General features: G+C 37.3%; 1 pseudogene; it reads left to right on the top strand.

Annotated features, from left to right (window-relative positions):
- The first annotated feature begins 1,126 nt into the window (after positions 1-1,126).
- On the top strand, positions 1,127-22,062 carry LOC119038987 (tigger transposable element-derived protein 1-like; annotated as a pseudogene).
- Positions 22,063-26,290: the final 4,228 nt, after the last annotated feature.

Below are 26,290 nucleotides of genomic sequence, written 5' to 3'. Positions count from 1 at the left end.
TGGGAATATTTTGGAAATGGCGCAGATGCAAGGTATAAACAATTAACAAGTGCTTCTCAAGCTTCTGCTTATGCCACATCTGCTCATCTCTTATTGGCCAAAACAAGATACACGGTCAGGTCCATCGTCAAGTGGTGGCAACATAAACTTCACTTTTAGGTGGGAGGTGAAGGACACCAAATATTTCTAAACAACGACATGAAATCAAGAAACTTGGCAATGATCAAACTGATCAGAAACTTGGCAAAGATTAGACTGAAGCTGGGATATAAACTCAGGCTGTTTGTATCTTAATTTATTCTTAATACTATACTATATTTTACTATGATTGGAGATTTTAAAAAATTTTCCATTACATATACTTACAATTTGTGGACATCAATTTAGATAAGATATATAGGCTACTTAGCATAGCACCTGGTATATGATAAATAAAAAAACGAATTTTATTTGAGACTTAGTTATTCCTCACATAGCTAGATAATAAATTTTTACATATTCTTATAGAAATAAAACTGACAAAAATTACCTAAATTGTGTTTGCATTTATTGTGAGTCACCCATAAACCAGGAAGGATAGATATTGGCAGGTATCGACTTGTTCATCACTGAGGAGAGAATACAGTTTCCCAGCAGAAAAGTTTGATGCTATTGAAGCCTTAGAAACTGGGTGAACATTTCAATGAGTTTCAACTTGTGATCCTTCCCTGTTTATTTCACTAATATTTATTGTGTATTTAATCTGTTCAACACGGGTGTACTTCTGCACATGTAATAAGGAGTAAGAAAATCTTTGGCTTCAAGAAGTGTGTGATCTGTTATGTTTTACTTATTTCTTACTAAATCTTTGGCTTGTGAAGCACACAACTCTGTCATGCTCACTGGGCTCATGAACACTGGATGAGTGGCAGAAACACAGGACCAGAGAGAGCTGTATAACCTGTACCGGGCTTCGGGAAGGCTTTCTGGATGTGCCAATAGTCAAGGACAGACCTACCAAGACCAACCAGGCTGAGTTTGAGGATGCAGAGAAGGAGGGAAGGATGTTTCAAGCCAGAAAATTACACATAAGAAGTGCAGAAGTTAGAGAAAATTGGAAACACAGGGGAAGAGGAAGCACTTCAGCATGACTGGAGAACACAGCAGCACTGTCCGGATGGCGGCGGCTGACCCCAGGGCTGTTCAGTACTTGTACGTGCAGACTGAAGCGCAACACATTAGGTTTTTCAAAGACTTGGTGGAAAAAGGAAGGACAGTGAAATATCTCAAAAATACGTTTATATTGACTGCACATTCATATGATAATATTTTTAATACATGGAGTTAGATAAAATTTATAAAAATCCATGGTATCCTTCTTTTGACTTTGTTGGTGTGACTAGTAGAGAATTTAAAGTTACATCCGTGACAGTATTTGCCTTTGTGTTGCTTTTCTACTGGACGCGACTGGTGTGGAGCACAAGGTAAAAAGTGACAAGAGCGAGGAGACGAGGAGGCTGTGAACAGACGAGAAGGGAAGGAACACCTTTCTCTGTGCCACACCTTGTCACTGTGTCCTCTGCAGTCGGGGTGCTCGAGTCCAGAGTTTCACACAATCACTAACAATTAGTCCTCAGGGAGGAGACTGGATTCTGACTCCCTGCATCAGCTCTGCTTCCTCATCTTTATCTCGTGATAAAATCTAGTCCTAAACTTCGCCAGCCTTTTCTCAGGTAGGCAGTAAATACATTCATGGGCAAACAGAGGTGTGCAGGGAAAGCGCTGTCTACCCGGGTGATAGCCTGACAAAAATGTCCCGATACAGAGAGATCTGTTCACACGATTACATGACTGTGTACACATTTGTGCATCGTCTAGTCGTTTGTCGGTTGGACCAGACTTTTTAAGTCATCAAATATGATTTAATCACGTTAAAGATGTAAAGCCAAGTATCAACAACGTTCAGTTTGACTTTTCCATTGAAACGAGTAGATAATCTAATAGCTATTCTCATGCTCTAACCCTCACCTCCTAATTGAAGAATATGCAAAATAGCTAATAGTAGGTACCCAGGGAACTTGAAAACTTGCCTGTACAGCACGCAATTTTGAAGGAAACTTTGCATCACAATTATGTCCTGAGATGACCTAGAATCCTATTCTATGCCCAATGGTAGGAAGTTATTGCAACTAGGATACGCCACTGTCATTCCCTCACTTCTGCATTTAGTATTGAAATTAAAGTCATACTTTCTATCCTGAAGGTTCTCAGAAAAATGATGCTATATGATTATTTCATATTATTTGATTTTAATAGGTGCCCATACAAAATAATGTGAAAACATACCATGTGTTGAATTTTTGCTTGCTAATTATAATCATGAATCAAAATGTTTTCTGTAAAAGTTTATATAGTAGAACAATATTGATAACCAGCATGTTTATTATTAACAGATTATTCCTCAAAATTGTAAAACATTGTAACAATTCTCATAGAATATATCAAATGTCCGCGATGTGCTGATTTGGTAAAAAATCTATGAAAACTTTTCAGGGAGTTGTATGCTGAGCTTTAGTTGAGCTACATGTACTGCTGCTTGCATTAAACCACCCATGTCTAGGTTTGCTACCTCTGCGCTGGTACATGTACTTATTGAAGTGCCAAGATAAGACTCAGTGCTCAGTAAGGACCCTCTGTGTTGCTTAGGGTAACTGGATATACTGTGAATATAGAAACAATTCGTTCCCTCCAGCATTTGTTGATACCGGAATAAGTGTCATTGGTTTGTGGCGATAAGATAGGTAAGATATATTTTTTCCATTAAACTTGATGTTTTGTTATAATTTTTATGATACGTCAAGGTTAAAATTTAGAAAAAGTATCATGGGTGACACTGGAAATTCACTCTAGCACACAGAAAATTTTGAGCAGGATAATTATGACAAATTTGTTCTCATATCCCCACTTAGCATTCACACTCTGCCAACACTGAGTATTAAGAGGGTTTTGTTTTTTTTTAAAGTTCAATTCTGTTGTCAGAATGTTTGGAAATTGGCTTGGATTGACAAAAATATTGCCGGCTGGCCTACTTTTGATTCCTTAACCCAGTCACACTTATCACCCAGAAATAGCAGAAAGGATTTAATACATGAGTTTTTTGAAGCATTTCTTCCAGACATAGCTGCTCAGTGGTGCTATAGGAGGAAAAGAGATATGCGAGGAGAGAAGGGAGTCTTTCACAGCAAGACAGAGAAGAAAGAAGGGAAAGAGGTGATGGAGGTGATGGAGGTGATGGGTCAAAGCACTAGGGAAGAACTGACAGTGAAAAGAGAATTCCTCGTGGAACAAACATGTGAGAATAGAACAGTTGTATTCTGACACGTGTAGAAAGAGAAAAATAATAAAGATGTATTTGAAAAAAAGTAAATGATAAATTCTCATTTTTCTTATTTCTCCTTTGCTAACTCTTATGGCAAAATCATTAGCAATAAATAGATTAAGGCAACATGGCTAGAAAAAACTTACTATAAGCAGTTATTTGTATATAGTTATTAGTATATGTTTCAAAGGGAATGAATGTTTCTTTCAATTTTCTTTACCCAGTGTGCTCAGCTGAGGTATTTGCTGCAAAGCCTTCAAAACATATAATTCAATGAATCAGTAAATGGATAAAGCCACTGTGCCTTGGGGCAGAGATGGGTGATAGTTTGGCCCCGTCCAAGGAAGCCTTGTACTTGAACACTAGCTGGAATTATTGTTTCCAAAACAGAACTGTATTTGCTTAGATGGGATAATACCCAGCAGCCTGCACTCTCCCTGGAGAGGGAGAATGTGACTTTCATCACAGCTGAGGAGTAACCTTTTTTTCCCCACAGAACTAACACAAGCTTCACAGCTGGCGGCAGAACTGTTGCCCTGCTCTTTAGAAAGACTAGTTCCTGTCACATTTCCACCTTTAGCTTGTCTGTGGACTTTCAGGAGGACAAAACGGAGATAACCCAAGTATTAATGTCTGATGATAACATTTGTCAGGCTAGATGCTACTCCGGCACCTCTGGTCAATGATTTGATCCCCAAAATCCCAGTTGACAGGATTTATCAAACAGCTAGTCTGTACCATTAAAACAAAACAAAATAACAACGTGAAAACTAACCTAAGAATTTATATTATCCAGACACAAGCATACATCTTAAAAGAAAATTTCACTTTGAGATAAGAACCATTATACAAATATGAAGAGATTTCTATAAAAGCAAAATAAAGGGGGGGGTGCTGATACATCTTCTTTAATATTAAATTCAGAATAAAATTAAACCGTTTTCATTAGTTTGTCACAAGACAGCTCCCTTCTTCCCAAATTGTCCAGAATATTAATTTTCTTCATCTTAGACCACGTCAACTACACTAGTCATTGAATTCTGGAAATTCAGAACTAAATAAGTAACCACTACTGGCAAAACAATTTTTAAGTTAAATATTTTGTTTTTCATTCATTCAACAAACGTTTGAGCATCAACTATACACTTCACACTCCGTTCAACACATGACCATGACAGTGACTGGCTGCAAGATGTTCACGACGTGGGGAGACACACAAGTGAACATGTAATTACAGTGGATATAGTAATTTTGGTAACTGTTGGGAACCACGCTGGTGGTTTTGGAGACTGTGGCCCCATGAGAGCAGGCTCTGAAAGGGGACAGTAAGTCTCCCTGGAAAACCAGGTAATGCAGGTGGCAGACATGACCCACCTCTAACACCAAGCATTCCCGTGGGAATCAGGCCTGAAATGCACACTTTATCCTTGGACGCTTTTCTGCCTAGCAATAAGCCCTGTGGATATAAACCAGATGTTTAAGTTGAAGGCATAAGGAGTAAACTCCCTATCTTATGAAACTCGTCTGAACGAACCTCTGGCATCAGCATGACTCACAGACCCTGACCTGTGACAGATCTCTGTGTTCCTTCAATTGTTATCTATAGATAATACCTGTCTTTGTATGACTATAGCCTTTTGACATTGACTGATGAACTATGCATGTATGCTGTATACACCTACACATACCATTCCCAATAAAAGCCATGTAAGAGAAGGGCTCAGGGCATTCCCCACTAGAGGGAATCTTTATCCACTTTCCCACTGGAACAACAAGATGATGTTCAGGATGATTTATTTCTCATCCACGGTGGCTGGGAGAGCTCCAAGGGATGGAGTCCTCCCACAGGTTACAAGAGTAGGGATAAGATATTAGGAGACACTTGATTAAAAAAAAAAAAAACAGATTGAGGGGATCAATGAAAACTTCCCACCAGGAGGCAATTTGTGAGCTAAGGATTAAATGGAGAGTAAGTGTTTAGAAATTGGGGTTCTAATGAGGTATGATATTTCAAGGGAATACAGATAAGATACACCCAAATTGGGCAGGACAGATCAAGGTTTTCAAGATTGCTAAGACACAAATGTGGGGCAGAATGGGGGGAGAAGTGAAGCTGGAGAAAACATCATCAGCCAAGGTCGAGCCTTGGCCAAGAGTCCAAGGAGGGAAGGATGTCAGGGTTCCGTGAATCCCCTGAAGTCACATGGAAGTTGTTTTTCATTTACATGTGTTCTTCTTTTCCTGGCAGCACATGATTTTTATCAAAGCCTCAAAATGATAACTAAATGGTCAATATGTTTATGAAATGTTTTCAAAACTATTAGCCATCAGAGAAATGCAAATTAAAACTATGAAGAGATAAACTATATTACCTGTGTGAATGTCGACTTATTTTTAGGAAAATATATTGTATTTTATTTGTAAATATTATATGAGAGTCTGTGTTAGCTATAGCAAGAAAACAAAATTAACTTTGCCATAGTTCACGCTTAGTCTTCCAAAAGGATATCACCTCTGGATCTTGAACCTTATTATATTTAATGTTTAATTGGATATTGGTTCAAGCCAACACTTAGACCAGAATGTTATTAAGCAGACCAACATATGAGCTTTTGTTTATGGATTCTTAAAAATAAATATTAGATCATGACAACTGAGATTTCTGGAAACTGATGATGATTTATATGTTTGGAGGAAATGAATTCTGAATACCAAATATAATTACTATATCTTTCATGCATTGGCAGCTGAGATACATAGTAGAAAAAATATCTTTGTGTTTCTGCATAAATATTTTTTTTACTGAAACATTGGATCCTGCACTAAAATCATGCCTTGGAAAATAATTTACAATATAGATGGTTCAAGTTCAAAGATAATTACTAGCTCTGGAGCTATGTATTTGCATTTCAAGGGATGATGAGGTCTAGAAGTTTGAAGAAATCCCTGAGTTGAAAAGTTAAAGGCATTGGGATTATCTGGCCTTTTGAGGGATTTATTTATATTCTAAAGGTTAAAATGAGAATGCAGGAGTCTTTCTGTACTTTCCTGAGCAACAAAGGTTTCTCTTTCTCCCTTGTTTTCTCTCTAGTACAAAAGAAGAGCTACTTTCTCTCTCTTCTATATAGATATCCACATTCATTTTTCAACTTTTCCATACATACAGAACTTTTGACCTGACTTTACTGCACTTCCCCAAGAGTAAAAATTATAATATGAGAAACTGCATAATTATTATTTGCTTTTAAGTGAATAATGACAATCTGTTTCTATTTTGAAAACCTTGTATGTGCATTCTAGACAAAATTTATTAATGTGAAAAGCTAAATGAGATATAATCTAGAGATATACATTTTTCCATGAACTATAATCCATACGTGTTGACATTTCCCAGGGAAGAAACTCTATGTGTAGGCAAAGCAGAGGGAAGGCATTACATCTATTGTTAATTTTTATATAATTTATAATATCAGTATTTGGACATCACTTCCTTTTCCATGCCACCACAGAATTCCCCATTATAATATTTATCACATCCTGTAGTTACTTATGCAGTATAATGATACTTTGATATATTAATATACATATTGCTCTGCTAATTCATTTTGACCCCATGTCTCTTCTCCATTAAACTAAGCTATTACATCTGCACCCTCAGTAAGAAAGCTGAGAGAAACAAACAAAAGAGGTTAAATTTCAAAGGGGGTATTTAAAAAATCCTGGTATGGAATATCAAAATCTCAGGCCATAAGGATCTAAGACTCTAAAGTCTAAAACCACAGACAATAGATTTGAGACTACTTAGGAGAGAGCACTTTCCCCATTCTTTCTTTCCTTTATCTGTGCAATCAAAGATTATTATCTCTGGACTAAAAATGAGAATTCATGAAGAAGCTAGACCTTAAAATTGTCTCTGCTATTGGAGGCTTCTTCAATGGGATAGATTTGGGGTAATGGAACACCGGATATGATAAGAGCTTGACAAAGAGAAGGCTTGCATTTTGCTTTCCTGGGTGGATCTGAGAAGGCAGCTAGCCTCTCAGCTGATTTATTAGAAAGGTGTAGTCAAGCATGGTGTCCAGGCAGATCCATCAGGTAGGTTCATAGAGTCTCTGCCCATTCTAGGGCAGTCATGGGAGCACACTGTACTCTGTGTCTGAGAGTGAAGAGCATCTTGAGCAAAGAGACATGAGGACCAAGAGGCCTTAAGCTAGGGTCAAGAAGGAAGCATTAATAATCTGCCTCTACCCATCACTAAGACCAGGTGGGACAGAATGCCTCATTTGTGTAGAGAGGGGACAACCAAGGATCCATTATGTGAAAACATCACTCATCTTTTCACTGCTAACTTAAATATAATCCCAGGAAAAAATAATGGAAAACCATAAAGATTACTCTGAATTGTCTAAAATTAATAGAATTACCTAAGATTTAATTTATTTACATGGTAAAATAAGGTCTCAAGGAAGAAAGTAATCAGAATAATAGAAAAATTAGTAAAAGCTATTTATATTATTATTATTATTATTACTTTTAATATTATACCCCAGGAAGCTCAGCCTGAATCTCAGACCACTGCATTAGCACAATTATATTTTTCCCTATTGGACTATAATCTCCAACTAAGAAAGACTTATTCACTGGTTATGCTTCTTGCCTTTCCCTCCCTGGAATCTACTTCTTAAAAGGATAAATGAGTGATGAACAGAGACTGAGAATTGAGAAACTGGCTGGTATGGTAGGTGGTACATATTTCTATACAACATCTCTTTCCTGTCATAATATTTTACATAACTTAGGTTTTGCTTTGTCTTCACATTTCTCAAAATATGTAGTATTAACCTGGCACTTTGTCATGCCATTTTTGCTTAAAAGTCTTAATGATAATAATCCCACAAGCTGCTCTCCAAGTAAAACAAAACCTTCTCTTCAGGAAATATTTCCATAATCAATATTGTTCAGTTCCCTTATTCGCTGTGGTGAAAATATGAAAATAAACTCAGAAAATTGTGTTTTATGTAATGCTTCCTTACTGCTTCAACCTATGTGGGGATCCTGGAACTTTTGAGAAGTTTCTTTTGGCTTCCAAATGTCCATTCATTGGCGTATTGAAGGAGTAGATTTCTCCCGTGCCTCCTCAGTACGTAGCAAGGATTTGGCAAAGGAGACCACCTTGGATACATTGAATGTAGGGTTTGTGGTGTGGGAGTGCAGAGGGAGGTGGGGTGCACTCACACGCACCGAAAACAAGGTGTAGGGTAAATGGCCTCAGGATTCTTTGAAAAATGGAAGAAAAATAAAGTCATTTCACAAATACAATATAAGTTTCCACATGCAGCCCAGTAGTACCTGTAATTTTCTTGAATGCATCCCTTGCCTCACGGTATTTCTCAATAGACAGAAATTCTCATCACAACTAAGAGAGGAATCAGAGAAATGTAATCGAATGTGGGGAATATCCTTTTGCTTTTTGGAAGAAGAATTAGCATTTCTGACTCATTATAGCTAATAAATAAGAGTGCAAATATCAATGGGTTGAAAGTCAGTAAAGCCACAATGGCTTGTTTCGATCAGTACTATTGAATCAATCCAAGTTCAGCATATCCCAACCAGCATCAGGGAAAAGTGTCAGAAATGGCTCATTGTGAAGAAGGCCAAATTAAAATCCTCCTCCCAAACCAAATCAGGAGGAAGAATTTTTATTCCCCATAATGGGATTTTAGGGTCTGATTAGGGGATCAAATCATGAAAAGGTTGGTGAGGTGGTTTGGCAGAAGTCTGACTACTCGGCCCTCAGCTGCAGCAAGGCCCCGCCTCCGGATGATCTGTGCTGGAAGAACTCACTTGCAGAGTCATACAAAGGTCACGTCTGTCATTAGACATGGGTAGAGCAGAGGATTCCTGAATGGGGAATGTTCTTTTGTATTTAATGGAGCAATATATGTTGTCAACTAGAGATTTCTTTTTAGTGGGCAGTTAGATTATTTTAAGAAACCTAATTTTAGTATTGGCCCACCTGCCCCTACACTACTTTCCAGGTTCTAATACCTAAATAGTCCAATTGTAGTTCTTCCTAAGCACAAGTTACATAATGAATACATTTTTGGTCCTTTAAATGTTCCTGGACTTTCTAAGTACTACTCAAGATCAGTTTTCACACCCATTCCAGGTATTTGCTGAGGACCCATGGTCAATACCTCTCCACATGCTGCTGCTTACTGCTGGTCCTCTGAATACAATTTTCTGTTACCTGGATTTACTGATGTGTTTGGACCCTCTTGGCTTTCTATAACTGTTCTTCGCGTTTTATACATTCCTTTGGGTTTGTCATTTAATAAATAATTGTTGGCAGTCCACTGTGCTCTGGGCAGGTGTGGTGCCCCCGACAAACATGGACACACACTGTTCTGGTCTCAAGAAGATCTCTCTAGACAAGCAAAAGGAGTGGCAATTTGAATATTTGAGTCTTAAACTTCTGGGCCTTCTATGATATTCTGTCTTTCTCTGTGTTCCTTTTGCCTGTTAAGGTACTGCCTGTTATCTGGCCCAACTTCACATGCCAGGTGTGCCAGGAAATCTTTTTAGAAGAGTTTAGCATTGCAAGACCTCTCTCCTGTGACCACTCTAATAGTATTTGTCATATACATAGTGTATAGTAGTTTGGGGCTACATCTCATTTCCTGTAATAGAAAGTGACCTATTGGGAAACAGAGATAAGCTCTCAATTTCTTTTCTTTCGCCCATTATGCTTAGCAGAGAACATAGTATCAGCACTATCAATACTTACTATTCAGTGCAGTTGAACAGAAAAAGTTTTTAGTCATGAATAATTGGTTTGTCTGCCTTTTTACAAACCAATTTAGTTTCTTCTGCAGTAGTGTTCACTCTGCAGCTGGAGGAGAAACACAGTTGCATGTGAAATCCAGTTGAGAAAGTGAATTGTGGGACATAAACTTGGTAAGTGGTCAGGTTTAGAGGCTATGTGGTGGGATGTCAAGGTCATTGAAATGGTTGCCAGGGACTTGGATTGAAACAGTGCTTCTGCTGATAATTAGCTACATGATTTTGACAAATTCTGTGTTTCTGGGATGGCCTCAATTTTTAACTCACACAGTAATCATTTATCATTTTTTACATGCCAGGCACTATTCTAGGTATCAAGTCACGAGAAGTATAATGCACTGTATCTATAAACTAAAGGAGCTTAAAAAAACAACAAATATATAATGACATGCACTTACATCACCATAAAGTCAGTCGCAAGCATTGGCAGTGGTTTGTGTGAAATAGAGTGGCCATAGAGGAAAGAGAGTGGTGGCTTTGCCTACAAGTGGCAGGGGCTTTACATAGAGGATGTGCACAAGTTCTGGACATTTTCTTGAAGAGCAAAAGGTGTAGTGGTAGCACCTAATGCCATAGGAGCAGCATGTATAGATCCAAAATGGTAAGAAATGGAATGAGCAGACCAGTGACTGCATGTTCTTCAGAATTGCATGAACCATAGATATGATGGGAGAGGATCCAAAATGGGCCACAGGGGCCCAGTGAAGGAAATTCCGTGTCTTGCTAAAAAGTGTGGAGATTTTCTTGCATATCATTGGATTTCCAATGGTGCTTTCTGGAATAAGTACTAACATTTTTTAGAGGACCTCCAGGAGCGCTAATAATACAGGGATGGGAGGCAGAGGAAGGGCAGGGCTAGAAGTTAAGTTGGTCTTTTCCTTCAACCATTTTAGCTCCTCTTTATATCTGTTTTTATTTTGGGGTTCTGCAGAAGATTGTGCTTGAGAGTCAATTGTTTTTCTAAAAACTGAAAGGATGGTAAAGCTCTGCAATAAGATATGGAGCACAATGGATGGAGTCTCAGGTTGGGTGAGCCTGGATGTGTCCTACAGAAGGAGCCTTAGTAGTAAGTAGCCCTCTGCAGCATGAGACTTGAGCCTGCAGAGACTTGGGGAGGCAGGTCCATGGCTGTTACAGGCCCCTGGGAGAGAGGTGATGAGGGCTAGAGATAAAGTAGTGCCCTGGGCAGTGGCTGGAAAGGGAACAGTGGATTATACAGAAACTGAAGTGGTAGTAAAATGGACTTGGACTGGATAATCACCACTTTTTAACATGGTGATAGACTCTTCTCAGACTCACCGCTGCTTTCAGCCTTTGTTCTTTCTCTGTTCAGCCACATTCACACACCATTAATTTCTCTCTACCGCTGACAATGCCCTCCTCTGGGCAGTGTGGCTCTGCAATCATTACTATATATATATATATTATACACACAGCTGAGAGGTGGTTCATAGAGAGGTGGGGAGTCCGGCTGATTTTTATTCACCAGGCTGTTATCAGTTTGCTCACTAAAGAACTCCAGTTCTCACTACATTGATATCAAAGAAGTTGCCAGGTGTCTTCCTTGCAACACCCGTATTAACACTTGTTTCTGTGACTATAACTGAATCTGCAGCCTGAAGATATAAAACAATCATTTAATTGATCTTACAGAGACCTTTCTGGGCTCTCAAAGTCTCTGTCGGATATTTTTGTACTTTTCAGTATGTGTGAATAATGTATAATTTTTTGCTGATACATTTGAACTATAATTTCAAGACTATTTTTGTAAATGTATTAAAACATGAAATTACATATTTCTTGTAATTTCTTGTAAAAAGGCAACTATTTCTTTAGGACTTGCTTCTCTCCTAAAAAAAAAAACTGCTAAAAATTCTGATTAAGTGGATAACTGGTGAGCTACATTCTGTCTCGTTTATGACTATTCATAAAATATTTAAGGTTATAATGAGAAATATTACATTTGGGCATTTCAGAGTTAAATATTCTTGGTAATGAACATGAATACAACTTGATTGGGTGCAGAATTCTTAGACCACAAATGTTTTCCTCCAGTGTTCTTCAGATGGTGATGCATTTTCTTCTTAAATTCAGCATTGATGAAAAGTGTTCAATCAACTAGATTACTGCATCTCTTTCATCTACCTGGATGCAGTGTTTTTTCCTTATAACTCTCAGTAACAATAAAAGATGGAAAGATAGGCTGAGTCTCCATTTGGTTTGTGCTGTGCATGGTGAGAAGTTTTGGTGTATAGACCAGCATACTTCGGCTTTAACAGTCATTTCTGTTTAACTTGCTCTGGTTTTCTCTTTGGGCATGGCCATCATCCATACAAAGTATGATTTTATTGGCCTTCACAAGTTAGTCCTTTTTGGGGGTCAACTGAAAGTTTGTGGCCACCCTGCGTGGAACAACTCTATTGGCACCACATTTTCTACAGCGTTTGCTCACTTTGTGTCCCTGTGCCACATTCTGGTAAAGTTCATCATATTCCAAATGTTTCCATCATTATTATATGTGTATGGTGATTTGTGATTAGTGATCATTGGTGTTACTATTGTAATTGGCCACCACAAGCCATGGCTATATAAGACAGCAGACTTAGTCAATAAATGTTTGTGTGTGTCCACAGACTGACTGCTTCCTCTCCTCAGGCCTCTCTATTCCCTGAGACACAAGAACATTGAAATTAGTTTAATTAATAACCCAGAAAAGTCTTTTAAGTGTAAAGTAGAGTCACATGTTTAAATCAAAAGCTGGGAGTGATTAAGCTTACGGACAAAGGCGTGTCAAAAGCTGAGAGGGGCAGAAAGCTAGATCTCTTGAGCCAAACAGTTAACCTAATTGTGATACAAAGAAAAAGTTCTTGAAGGAAATTAAAAGGGTTACTCCAGGGACCAAACACACCAATGATAAGAATATGCCATTCCTGCTGATAGAGAAAGTTTTAGCGGACTGAATAGAAGACAAAATCAGCCATTACGCTCCTTTATGCTAAAGGCTAATCCAGAGAAAGGCCTTCACTCTCTTCAATTCTATGGAGGCCGAGGGAGGTGAGGAGGATGCAGAAGAAAAGTTTGAAGCTAGCAGAGGTTGGATCATGGGGTTTAAGGAAAGAAGCCATCTCCATAACAAAAGTTCAAGATGAAGCGGCAAGTGCTAATGTAGAAGCTGCAGCAGGTTAGCCAGAAGCTCTAAGATAATTAACCAAGGTGGCTACAGTAAGCAACAGACTTTCAGTGTAGATGAAATAGCCCTTACCCTGGAAGAAGACATTATTTAGGACTTTCATGGCCAGAGAGAAGAAGTCAGGGACTGGCTTCGAAGCTTCGAAGGACAGACTGACTCAGAGACTAATGCAGCTGGTGACTTTAAGTTGAAGCCAGTGCTCATAGACCATTCTGAAAATCCTAGAGCCCTAGAGAATTAAAGTAAATCTACTCTGTCTCTGCTCCATAAATAGAACAACACAGTCTGCATGGCAGTGCAACTATTTACAACATGGTTTAGTGAATGCTTTGAGCGCACTTTGAGATCTACTGCTCAGAAAAAAACATTTCTTTCAAAACATTACTTCTCATGGCAATGAACCTGGTCAGTCAAAAACTCTGATGAATTAATGTTGTTTTCATGCCTGCTAACACACCACACATTCTGCAGGCCATGAATCAAGGACTAATATTTTACTTATGAGTCTCATTATTTAAGAAATACATTTCATAAGACTATAGCCACCATAGATTGTAATTCCTTTACTGGTGGATATTAGAACAGTAAATTGAAAACCTTACAGAAAGGATTCACCATTCTAGCTGCCATTAAAAACATTTGTGGTTAATGTTAAGAGGTCAAAACAGGAACATTAATAGGAATTTGGAAGAAGTTAATTACAACCCTCATGGGTGACTTTAAGTGGCTGAAGACTTCAGTGGAGGGAGTAGCTGTAGATGTGGTAGAAATAACAGAAGTAGAATTGGAAGTGGACCTTGAAGACATGACTGACATGCTCCAATGTCGTGGTGTAACTGCAATGGATAAAGTGTAACTTTTTACTGATGAGCAAGGAAAGTGGTTTCTTGAGAGGAAATCTACTCCTGGTGAAGCTGCCGTGAAGACTGTTGAAAATGACAACAAAGGGTTTACAATATTATGTAAACCTAGTGGATAAAGCAGCAGCAAAGTCTAAGAGGATAGATTCTTATTTTTAAAAAAAGTTCTACCATAGGAAAATGTTATCAAACAGCTTCACATACTACAGAGAAATTCGTTGTCAAAGAAGAGTCAATGGATGCGGCAAACTTGACTGTTTTCTAATTTTAAGAAATTGCCACAGACACTTTAACCCTCAGCAAACACTACCCTGACTAGCAACCAGCCATCAGCACTGGCGCAAGAACTTCCATCAGCAGAAAAGACTATGACTCACTGAAGGTTTAAATGACGTCCAGCATTTTTTAGCAATAAAATCTTTTTTTAATTAAGCTATATAATTTTTTTAAACATATGCTTTTTAAAAACACTTAATAGACTAAAGTGTTGTGTAAATATAACATTCATGTGCCCTCAGAAACCAAACAATTTGTGTGACTTGCTATATTGTGACATTCTTTTTACTGCAGTGGCCTGGAACTGAACCCGCGGCGTCTCTGAAGACTTGCCTGTATTTCTCTCCTCACTGCTCTCAGATCCTCACAGCTCTCTTCTTTATCCTGCATCCGCGTGGAGCTTCCTAACCTCCTCTGTTCATCACTGGGTTAGATTTCTAGTGCACCATTTCGTTCACTATTGCCCCCACTTGCTGATTTTACTTCTTGATATTGCATTTTTTACTTATTTTCTTTTCTCGACATTTTCTCCTTTTCCATCTTTACTTCCAAATCTCCTCACCCTTTATTCTGTTAGTTGGGATTCATGCTCATGTTAAGTGTTTTCTAAAATTTCCTTTGCTTTTTAATAATATATATATTTTAAAACAAAGTTTTTTTTCTTTGCACATTTAAAGCCATGCTCCTCCTTTGGATACTTGCAGTCCATTATATATATTTTTTTCATTTAAAAATTCTTAAAGAGAAAAGCCTATTCTTCTGTAGTGTTTGGAAACAGGATGCATAGAATATCTCAGATGCTTGAACTATCCACTTATTTTAAGCAGAATCCATCCATCCACCTTTCACCTTTGAATCCTGTGTCTGTAGATGCACATTTCAGAGACTAACTTCTAGTGTAGACCAGTTTTCTCTATTGTCAGGATCCAGACTATGCCATAAAATTAAACAAAGACTGTTAATCCTGTTCATAAAAGTGCAATGTTATATTAAATTAATTCAAGTAAACCTTATTAAAGTAAATGATGAGTGTTATGTGGCAGTTATAAGTTACTAGTTGTTTGTTGTTGGGTTAGTTAATTAACTTTTATAAACCATGTTTTTTTTTTCTCAAAAATTGGGACAATAATCCTTATTCTGAAGGCCAGTTGAGCTAATTGAATGAGATCATATTTATAAAGTATTTACCACAGAATCTGGTGCAGAATGTGCACTAAACAATGATTCATTTTTTATTGCACATGTTATCAATATTTTATAATATTTAGTTCTGTAACTTATAAGAAGGTCTTAGATCTCAATGTAAACCCCCTCTTGAATTTTATAATTATAAAGACATCAACATTAAATCTAGCTAGATAGAACTATAATGAACATTCTTACTATATCCATTTTACATGAGAAACCAGTACTGATGGGAATAATAGAAAATGCAAGAGGTGTTTCTGCAGAGAGCACATTATGTTAAAATACACAAAGTCATTCAGAAGAATTTAATAGTATATTTTAATATATTAGTTCAAGATAATAATTTCCCACATAACCTAAAAATAGAAGAAAGTGTGCCTATGTCCATTTTCACTAAAATGTCTTCTACACAGGAGATCAGGTTTGATGCATATTTTATATTTAGAGTGACACATAATAGTATTTTCAAGTCCCATTAGTTGTTAGGTTATAAGTCATATCTGCATTTATTCTGCAGAGAGTGAAATGAGGTTTTAATGACATATTGAATTGTATTATAAATCTCCCAATGAAATCACAGTTAATTTATAATATTGGTTGATTTAGCCATTTGAATGAATATGTTTGTGTATCACCCCAATTTTATGGGATAAGTCTGCACATAAATTTAAACCTCAGTGACTTTCCTTGAGACTTGAAGAGGCTGCTTGGCTGGAAAGGATTCTTGCAGAATACACAATGAGACTTAATGCCCTAGTTCCGCATGACCATGGGAAAAGTACAATTCTGGTCCAATTTCATGACAGTCTATGACACACTCATATGGGAAGTAAGGTTTATAATCTATTTCAATTTTATTCACTTGTGATCCCAACTCATTTGGTACATGTGAGCAAAACTTGTAGGGTCTATTTGTCATTAAAAAGCAGTCACACTCAAATATGTAAAATGAATAAAAGAACAACTTTGATGATCACTGGGCAGAGAATTTCAGAACTACGTCCCTGTGTCTCACCCAGAAAGTCCCGAGAGTGCCGTTCACAGCACTCTGAGTAGACACTTATGGGTTTCTTCATTAAACGTGGGCCAGAGAAAATCACTTACAGTTACTTCCAACCTATAATTCTATTTTTCTGGACTAATTTCAGCTAGTATTTACCTATATCTACTATAGAAAATATACTTTACCCACTCTATAATAACACAAATTCTCATGTATTATTTTCTTTTTTATTAAAAAAAATCAGAAGATTATTATGTCATTGCTAGACATGGAGCTATTTTAGTCTTATTATGTATTTCTTTAAGCAGTTCCTAAGGTTGTAGATTCTACTTCCGATGATTCAATTTCCCCTTATAAGCAATTTAGACTAGTTTAATTTATTAAGTAACTTCCACACTGAAAACCCATGAAACTGTTGGGTGGCCATTCAGTTTTCACTTCCAAATGTTCTTCGTAGCATGTAAAATAAAAAAGAAGACACATTTTACTTGAGACTTGTTAGATTTCACCCCAGGACTGAAGTGTAGGTGTCCATATGCAACCCATCAGCTACTAACGGGCACCAATCATATTATAGACTATGGACCAACAAAAAAGCAGCCCAACAGCCTCACTTTGCAGTTTTGCTTTTAATGCCCTATTAAGAAAATAGGGAGCTCTGTCCAATGCCTATCGCCATAAGATTTGGAATGCATATGGGTTCCCTTTTGATTTAAATATGTCGTGTGCCACTCAAATGTTCTTTGGCATGGCTCCAGAAAATGCCAGTACCTCTTTTAAAAAGGCAACTAAATTTAGAGTGCAATCTTAGTTGAATCTCTTATGATAGAAATTTCTTAGACCAATTGAATGACCAATACTCAATAGAGAGACAGACATCCTTTCAGCTGCAGGGTATCAAAAGAGGGATGGAGGAGGACCTCAGAATCAATGGAACAAGGAACAGTGGTTCTGAAGGAACCACTAGTGATAATGCTACCACAAATGAAGTTGAATAGCAGCCCCAGGTACTTAGAAAAGCATGTAAAAAAAAAGCACAGCAAAGGGAAGTGTAAATTTGTATTCCAAGTACCAAAACTAGGTAGGAACTAAAAGTCAAAAACTGAGACTGTCACTTACATCCTTAATTGTCTTCAAATTATGAATATTAACCTGAGGGAAAAGGACTACACTATGTGAATCTATATTTAACACATATACCAATATCATGGTAATATTTTTCAGAGAAAATAGGTTGTAATGGTTAGGCAACATTTAAAGTCAACTAATGCTTCTGAAAAGATGGAACAAATATACTTCTTCCTATTCTTTCTAAGTACAACCCTAAACACTGGGTATTATATATATAACAAACATAAGGCTCTAAAATATGCAGAGAAAAAAAGCAGAACGGGCGGGACTGTAAGACCCAAACAACATGGTGTGAGTTCCCTGATGGTTTGCTTTGTGCTTCTAAGTCTCCAGACTTGGAGCTGGAAATGTGGAAACTTCATCGGGTACAGACAGAAATAGCACCAAGAAGAGCTTACTCATTTAGCAAAGAGACCAGATAAGGTGCAGCTTAGCAAGACAGAAAAAAAAATTAACATTTTATTTCTTTATTTCTAGAGAGAGTGGAATGCAGGGATAAAGAGAGGGAGAGAAACATCAATTTAAGAGAGAAACACTGGTCATTTCTTGTACGCACCCCAACCAGGGGCCAAACCTGCAACCCAGGCATGTGCCCCAACTGCGAATCAAACCACTGACCTTTGGGTTTGTGGGATGATGCTGAACCAACTAAGCCACACTGTTCTGGGTAACAGAAAACTTTTTAACAATAACCGATTCACTGCAGCTAAATACCACAGAAAAATATGCGGCCCCACTTTTACCCATGCCAGGAAAGTCTGAGTAGGAAGCCTAGACATCTATCTTCATCTCGTTATAACTAAGCACTCCAAGCTGGATCCTGCAGTGGAGTCAAGAAAGGGCCAGTAGGAAATAGAGAACAAGGAGACAGTGACCAAAGGGGAGAGGGGAGGGAATTTAAGGGGAAAAAGGGAGAGGGATTTGGAGGAACAAATAGGAAGGACACAGGGACGAGAACTAAGGGGGGTGGAAATGAGAGGGAGGTGGGGAGCATGGGGCAGGGTAGGCTGGGATGGGAGAAATAAACAGAAAACTGTACTTGAAAAATAACTAAAAAAAAAAAAAGAGAGAGAGAGAGGACCAGTAGGGAGCTATGAATTTCCTTTCCACAGGTGGTAATAAGCTTCTGCATCCCCACCATCAGTGAAGATCAGATGGTGAATTTGTTAGAGTAACATGACGCCCCTGTCCTTCCTTGCTGGTCTGTGTGAGAGGACCAGGGGAATCGGGACCCTAACCTCTGCCCAGCAATCATAAGGCCACATCCTGTCTAGAGTCAGTGCAGGTCACCTGTGGAGCACTAAAGCCATCCTGACTCTCTAGTCAGGGGGTACCAGGCTCTGTGGGGAGTGATAACACCCACTCCTGTCTGCAAGTAACTAGGCAACCTTCTCCTTCTCAGATGTTAACAGGGGATGAGTGGGAAACTTCCACCTGATCTGGCAGTAACAGGCATTGTGTCCCCTCTGCCCTTGCCACTGGTGTCAAAGGAAGCCTGCTAAACACTAGGCTTAAATAAGGTCCAGAGTCTTACACTACATAAAACAAATATCCAGGTTTCACAGAAAAATCTCATCATACCACGAAGCAGGACAATTTCAATTTGAATGAAGAGAGATAACCCACAGGCTATAACACTAAGATGACAGAGGTGATAGAATTATCTGGAAAAAGGTTAGAACACTCCTAAAAATCCTTAACTGAGCAATTACAAAATGCCTGAAGCAAATGAAAAAAAAAAGAAAGCCTCAGCAAAAAAGAGAAAAGCCAAAGGGAGAATCAAATTGAAATTTGGGAAATAAAAATGTACAATATAGAATAAAATCCAGTGGATAGTATCAAAATAGAATGGAGGGGACAGAGGAAAGAATGTTACTCTGAAAATAGGGCAATAAAAATTACCCAGTCTAACGCTTGTGTTACCAGATGTCTGGACAGAGAGGATAAGAGAACTGAAAATTATTTGAAGAAATGACAGCTGGAATCACCCCCAATTCAGCAAGAGACTTGAGCCTTCTCATACAAGAGGCCAGGCAAACACCTAACAGGACAACACAAAGAAATACATGCCAAGAAATATATCACTGTCAAATTTGAAAAACTAAAGACAAAGAACATATCTTGAAAGCAAAAAGAGAAGGAAAAAATCTTACTTATAGGAAATTTAATGTGAATACAAGTAGATTTCTCATGAGAAATCATGGAGGCCAGAAGGATGTGGCACATGCTGAATGAGGAGAACTTTCAAACACGAATTCTGTAGTCAAGGAGAGTGTTCTTCAGGAATGAACAGAAATGAAGACACTCTCAAATGCAGAAAGACTAAGAAAACTTGTCACCAGCAGAACAATTCCAAACAATGGCTAAAGGAGGTTTTCTAAACAGAGAGGACATGATAAAAGAAGAATCTGGAGACTACATGAAGTAAGAAAGAACAGGATAAAAGCAAAAATAGCTGTTGGTGTAAAAGAAAATTTAAAAGGAGAAGGAAATTCTAAGTTATGTTTAATGCTTGCAGCAAAAAAAAAAATAACACTCTCTTTAGAACAGCATGTGGTTCTAAACAAATGAAAAAAGAAATTTAAGACAATTATAAATGGAAAAGAATAAACAACGCTAAAGGAAAATACAGTTTCTACATTTCATTAAAACTGATAAAATTTTAACACCCATAAACAGGAATAAATTATGCACATATAATGTAGTACTTAGACCAATCACTAAAGAAACAATACAAAAAACACACTCAAAAATAGGAAAAAGAACTCATGGACATGGACAACAGTGTGGTGATTGCTGGGGAAAGTGGGTTTAAAGGAGTTAATGATAATGGGAAAAATATAATAAAGATTAAAAAATACTCTAGACAAAATCAATATTTAATTCTGAAAACTTTTATATAATACCCACAGGAAGGCAGGAACAGAAAACAGAAAAGTGAAAAGCAGAGAGAACAAATGACAAAATATGTTGGCAGATTTAAATTCTAACATAATAATTGAATATAAATAGTCTAAATACATCAATTAAAAAACAAAGATGGGCAGAGTGGATCGAAAACATGACCCAAATAGATACTATCTAGAAAAGACTTGCTTTAATACAACAGCATAAGGAGTTTAAAAGTAAAAGGAGAGGGTAAAACATATCCTATTCAAATGTCAGTCAAAAGAAAGCAGCAGAATCCTTATTAATATCAAATAAACTAGGCTGCTGAGCACACAAAATTACCAGAGATAAAACCCTGTATAATGATTACAGGCTCACTCTGCCAAGAAGACACAGTAATCTTATATGTATAGAACCAAACAATAGAGCTGCAATATATGTGAAGCAAAAATGGATAAAACTAAAAGGAAAAGTAGTATACAAATAAAGTAGTATTATCTCAACATCTTTTCCTCAACAATCATAGAAATATGTAGGAAATGAACACAAGTATATATAAGAACTTAACACCATCATATAATAGACATTTATAGAATGTCTACTGAATAAGAGCAGATACACATCTTTTAAGAACTGGTGAAGCATATATAAAGACAGAACATATCCAAGACCATTTTATTTTCTTTTAATTACTTTATTGTTGTTCAAGTACAGTTGTCTGCCTTTTCCCCCACTACTCCCCCAACCCCAGCCATTTTTTAAAAAATCAAAAAATTTAAAAGGATTTAAATCATTCAGAATATGTTCTCTGTCTACAATGAACTCAAATTAATATCAATAACCAAAAAGGTACAGTGAGAAAAATCTGCAAACACTTTAAAACTAAACAACACACTTCTAAATAATCCATCTGTGAAATAGGATGTCTTAAGGGAAATCACAAAATACATCAAATTGAATGAAAGATAAAAGTTCAACACTTCAAAATCCATGGGATGCAATTGAAGTAATGTTGAAAAATTTATGGCACTAAATGCCTGCAGTGCAACAGAATAGACAACACAGATAGAGACCCACTCAAACACAGCCGACCATATATGAATGTGTAGATAAAATTTAATTGAGAAAGAATAGCTTTTTGAAAACGAAGGCTAAAACAATTGCTTATCCATAGGTGATGCAGACACCAGCAAGCAGTATCCACAGCGTTATGGCTGAAATGAGAGGAATTCATGTGGACTACCAAGTCCAGTGGAGGAAAAGGGATGGCAAGGCCACTCTTGCAAGAGGAGAGCACTGCTACCCTTGCCTTGACAGGCTTTAATTGACTTAATTTGCATGGGAATACAGGGCATATAAGTAAAGCTCATCAATCATTGTCAGGCAGTAATGATCAAACAATACATAATATTCAAAGAACCCTGAGTCAGGGCTTATTTTGAGTCAGGGTCAGCTAGCTAAAGGGCCATAAAACTTTGGGAACATAACTCATTTCATGCTTGGACCCTTATCATTTAAAATGAGGGTATTAGCAAAGCAGGTTTCACAGGATTTTGTGGATTCTTTCTTAGGCCTGATCCCCCAGGGAACCTGCCCTTTCCAGCACAAGGCCGCACCCACCTCCAGCATTGTTTCAGGCTTAGGTTGAGCAGGGGGAGTAAGACAACCAAGAGATTAGGAGACTTCTTGCAGACAGAATGAGGACCCAGGCTATGTCAAAGGCAAGGGGCAAAGGTCCCTCATCCCCTTTCTCCATAGCCTCCCAAGTCCTTCCCTGAGGGCCCCCTTACGACCATGCTTGTCTTAGGTTGCCCCTCTCTTGAGGAATCTTACCTTTCATTGGCTAACCAGTCATGCACTGGGGGCCAGGCAGGGTGAAGTAAAGTGGGCAGAGGCAGTGCTCCTGCCAGAGAGATAAGCTTTGTCTCCTTAGTGGCTTAGGGTCTCAAGGTCTCTCACTCACCCTTAGCCCTGGGGGGTTACAGTTTCTGAAACCAGGCAGGTGGTTCCCAACATAAAGTCAAGAACTGATCATTGACTTCAACCTCATATGTTAAATAAAAATTACCATAGATCATAAACTTATCTTTCATAAAGCAATCAAACTTTTAGAAGATAATACATAAGAAAATTTTCAGTCTCTATTGCCATGAAAACAGTTCTTAGACTTGACATGGAAAGTATAATAATCCATAAAAAGGAAGTTCATAAACTTTTGAAAAATCAGTTGGGTGCAATTGTGTGGGTCTTTTTCTGGGTTTGCTATTCTGTGTCACTGATCTGAGTCTCAGTGTCTCTGACAATGCCACACAATCTTGTTTAATTAGCTATATAATAAGTCTTGAAATTGGGTAGTCTCATTCCTCCCAATTCATTCTTTTTTTTTTCCCAAAAAAAATATATATTGCTCTGTGAAAGACCCTGTTAGGAGAATGAAAATACAAGTTCTCAGTCATGTATTTCAATACAAGACCAAGTGATAATATTTACAAAGGACTAATATCTACAACATATAATTTTCTAATCTCATCAGTAAAAGTCAAATAATCTAATTAGAAAATGAACATACAACATAAGATATATTGTTAAAGAGAATATATAGATGATAAATAAGGACATGAAAAGATGTTCACATCATCAGTCATTAGGGAAAGGAAAACTTGAATTCTCACTACACACCTTCAGAATGGCTGAAGTGAAAAATAATGACGGAACCAAATGCTGGTAAGGATGTGTAGAAACGGAATTGCACTGTAGTGTGAATGTAAATGTGCATTCTCTGAAAACATTTGGAAATTTATTTTATTCTATTTTTATTACAGATGTCCCCATTTTCCTGCCCTCTGCCCACCTCCACCCAGCCTCCCACCCTTCCCCTGGTCATCACCAGTGTTGTCCATGTCTATGGATTGTGTTTATGGTCTTTGGATAACCCCTTCCCCTTCTTTCATTCAGTCTTCTCCTTTCTCCTCCCCTCTAATAGCTGTCCATCTGTTTCACATATCCATGTCTCTATTTCTATTTTACTTGTCAGTTTATTTTTGTTAATTACATTCCACATAAGTGAGATCGTATGGTATTTGTCTTTCTCTGACTGGCTTATTTCACTTAGGATGAAAATCTCCATGTCCATCCACACTGCTTCAAAAGGTAGAAGTTCCTTCTTTTTATGGCTACATAGTATTCCACTGTATAAATATACCATGGCGTTTTTTTATCCATTTATCTTTCATTAGTAAACTAAACATACAACTACTACATGACTTAACAGTTACATTCTTAGACATTTATCCCAGAGAACTTAAGACTTATGTTCACACAAAAACCTTTACCCAAATGTTCACTGCAGTTTACTTTGTAATAGTCCAAACTGGAAGCAATTTAGATATCCTTCAGCAGGTGAAAGTTTTAACAAACTGTGGTAAATCCATATGTGATACTACTTCGCAAAAGACAAGCAATAACAGCAGCAGACCGATTAACACATATAACAATATGGATGAATCTCCAGAGACTTATTCTGAGTGAAAAGAACCAATCCCAAACAAGTTACATAGTATATGATGTATGATTCCATTTATATAAAGTTCTTAAAATGACAAAACTATAAAAATGGAAACAGTTTACTGATTCCCTGTTGGTTAAAGATGGGGATGGGAGGTAAGAGGCTGTGGCTATAAACAGGCAAGATGAATGAAACCTGTGGTTATGGGATCGTTCTGTATTTTGACAACATCAATGTCAATGTCAATATCCTAGTTATGTTGTCATACTATGGTTTTATAAGGCCTTACCATTTGGTACTAGCAAAGGGTACACAATATCTCTGCATTATTTCTTACAACTTTATGTGAATCTATAATCATCTCAAAAACTAATTTAAAAAAGCTAAGTAGTCACCAGTTACATGCCATAAATATATGACATGCATAATTTGTTACTGATTTAAGAAAATACTTTTGAAATTAAAACAAAATGTAACATAGTTTAGAAAACTTTATATCTCTTTCATATATTAGATGCCTTAAAGTAAGTTTGTAAAAATATTCCTCCTCCTTCCCACCCACCAAAAAATGTGATGATACACTGAGAACAGACTGCAGATAACAATCCAATTTCCATTCTTTTGTTTTATATATAACATTTAAAACTAAACTATTGCCAAACAACTTAAGCCGATCTGGTCTTCAAAGCTCCTATGTCATTTTTAGTGGATAACTGCAAGCCCCCAAAATGTTTGAAAAAAGGATTAGCTTCTCCCTCAAAACCTTATCACCAGGTATAGGTATAATACAAGCAACTGTCAAAGAAATTTCAGGTAAAAACATTGTTTTAAGGATCCCATGTTATATGACGTAACATAATATAAAATTAGTTATCTTAATATAATGATCTTAGTATATTATATATAAAATATGATATTATTATATATAATAGATAAAATAACATAACACCACAGTGTCACATATATATAAAATACTATTTGGTGACTACTGCAAATATTGCCCAGGTCAACAAAGGCAGCTGTATTTGTTCTTAATCTGGAGGTCAGGATGGAGTTCTAGCGATTCTCAGCGATCTCCAGGGGTTAGTGACAAAACAACAGGAGTTCACAATCCTTTACTTGCCTTCCCAGAATCCTAAAACATTCTGAAAACTAAAAAGATATCTGGAATTTACTTGGGAAACCGAAAAGAGATTTGTAACTCACTTGTAAAACCTCATCTGTCCTTTACTGTTTTGGCAACAAAGCCTGATTTGAGTGGACATAAGACAATTTACGATCTTCATTTCCCACTGAAGAGGAAGAGCCATCCATTTTGCTACCAAAAACTGTTTCTGGGCTTGACTTTGGCATTGGTGCCCGAAGCCCTTCAACAGGTGCAAGGTAATTTATGGTGTGTAAACCCTATTATCTCTTCCAGACTTGAGATCTATAAATTTTGAATGACATCTAATTTAAGAAGTATTAGAAATGCTAGTTGCAGTCCTCTCTAAAATTATTCTAGCTCTGTGTGTATTTCATATAAAAGTCTATTTTAACCAGCATTGTTTTAGGACTGTAATAGTCTGGTACATAGTAAAATAAATCTGTTCCCTCATCCACCTGGATATACCCTACTTTGTCTAGGAAAACATAATTTTTCTGATTCCAAATGCTGTTACAGAGAAATTCTTTATATGGTATTTTGGAATTTTCTGGCCTCCAGATGAGCATTTGGAAACAATTGGAAGCTATCCATAATCTGTGTTAAGTCGTGTCTGACCAACTGTATGGGTCATTTTTGAGATAGGTATTTCGAATCTACTATGAGCCCAGCACTACACAAGGGCTGGAAAAAAAAGAACTTTCTGATCCTATTCTTGGTGCCTTAATTAATACTTCCTACTCTATGGAATGAAGAATAAATACAGGGCCCTTGAAAAAATATCCCGGAAGATAAGGAAGAATTCAGGTGATAGGTGAATCTGTGCAGCAGCCTTTGTCCATATAAAAGTAGGACAGTTCTTAGTCACCCAAGATCTGAACCTTCTCTATGTCCTCTTTTTAA

The sequence above is a fragment of the Artibeus jamaicensis genome, unplaced genomic scaffold (assembly GCF_021234435.1).
Source record: "Artibeus jamaicensis isolate MK-2021 breed Jamaican fruit bat unplaced genomic scaffold, CSHL_Jam_final contig_76, whole genome shotgun sequence".
Lineage (NCBI taxonomy): Eukaryota > Metazoa > Chordata > Mammalia > Chiroptera > Phyllostomidae > Artibeus > Artibeus jamaicensis.
The sequence above is the reverse complement of the archived record's forward strand: the minus strand, read 5'-3'. Positions and strand labels throughout refer to the sequence as shown.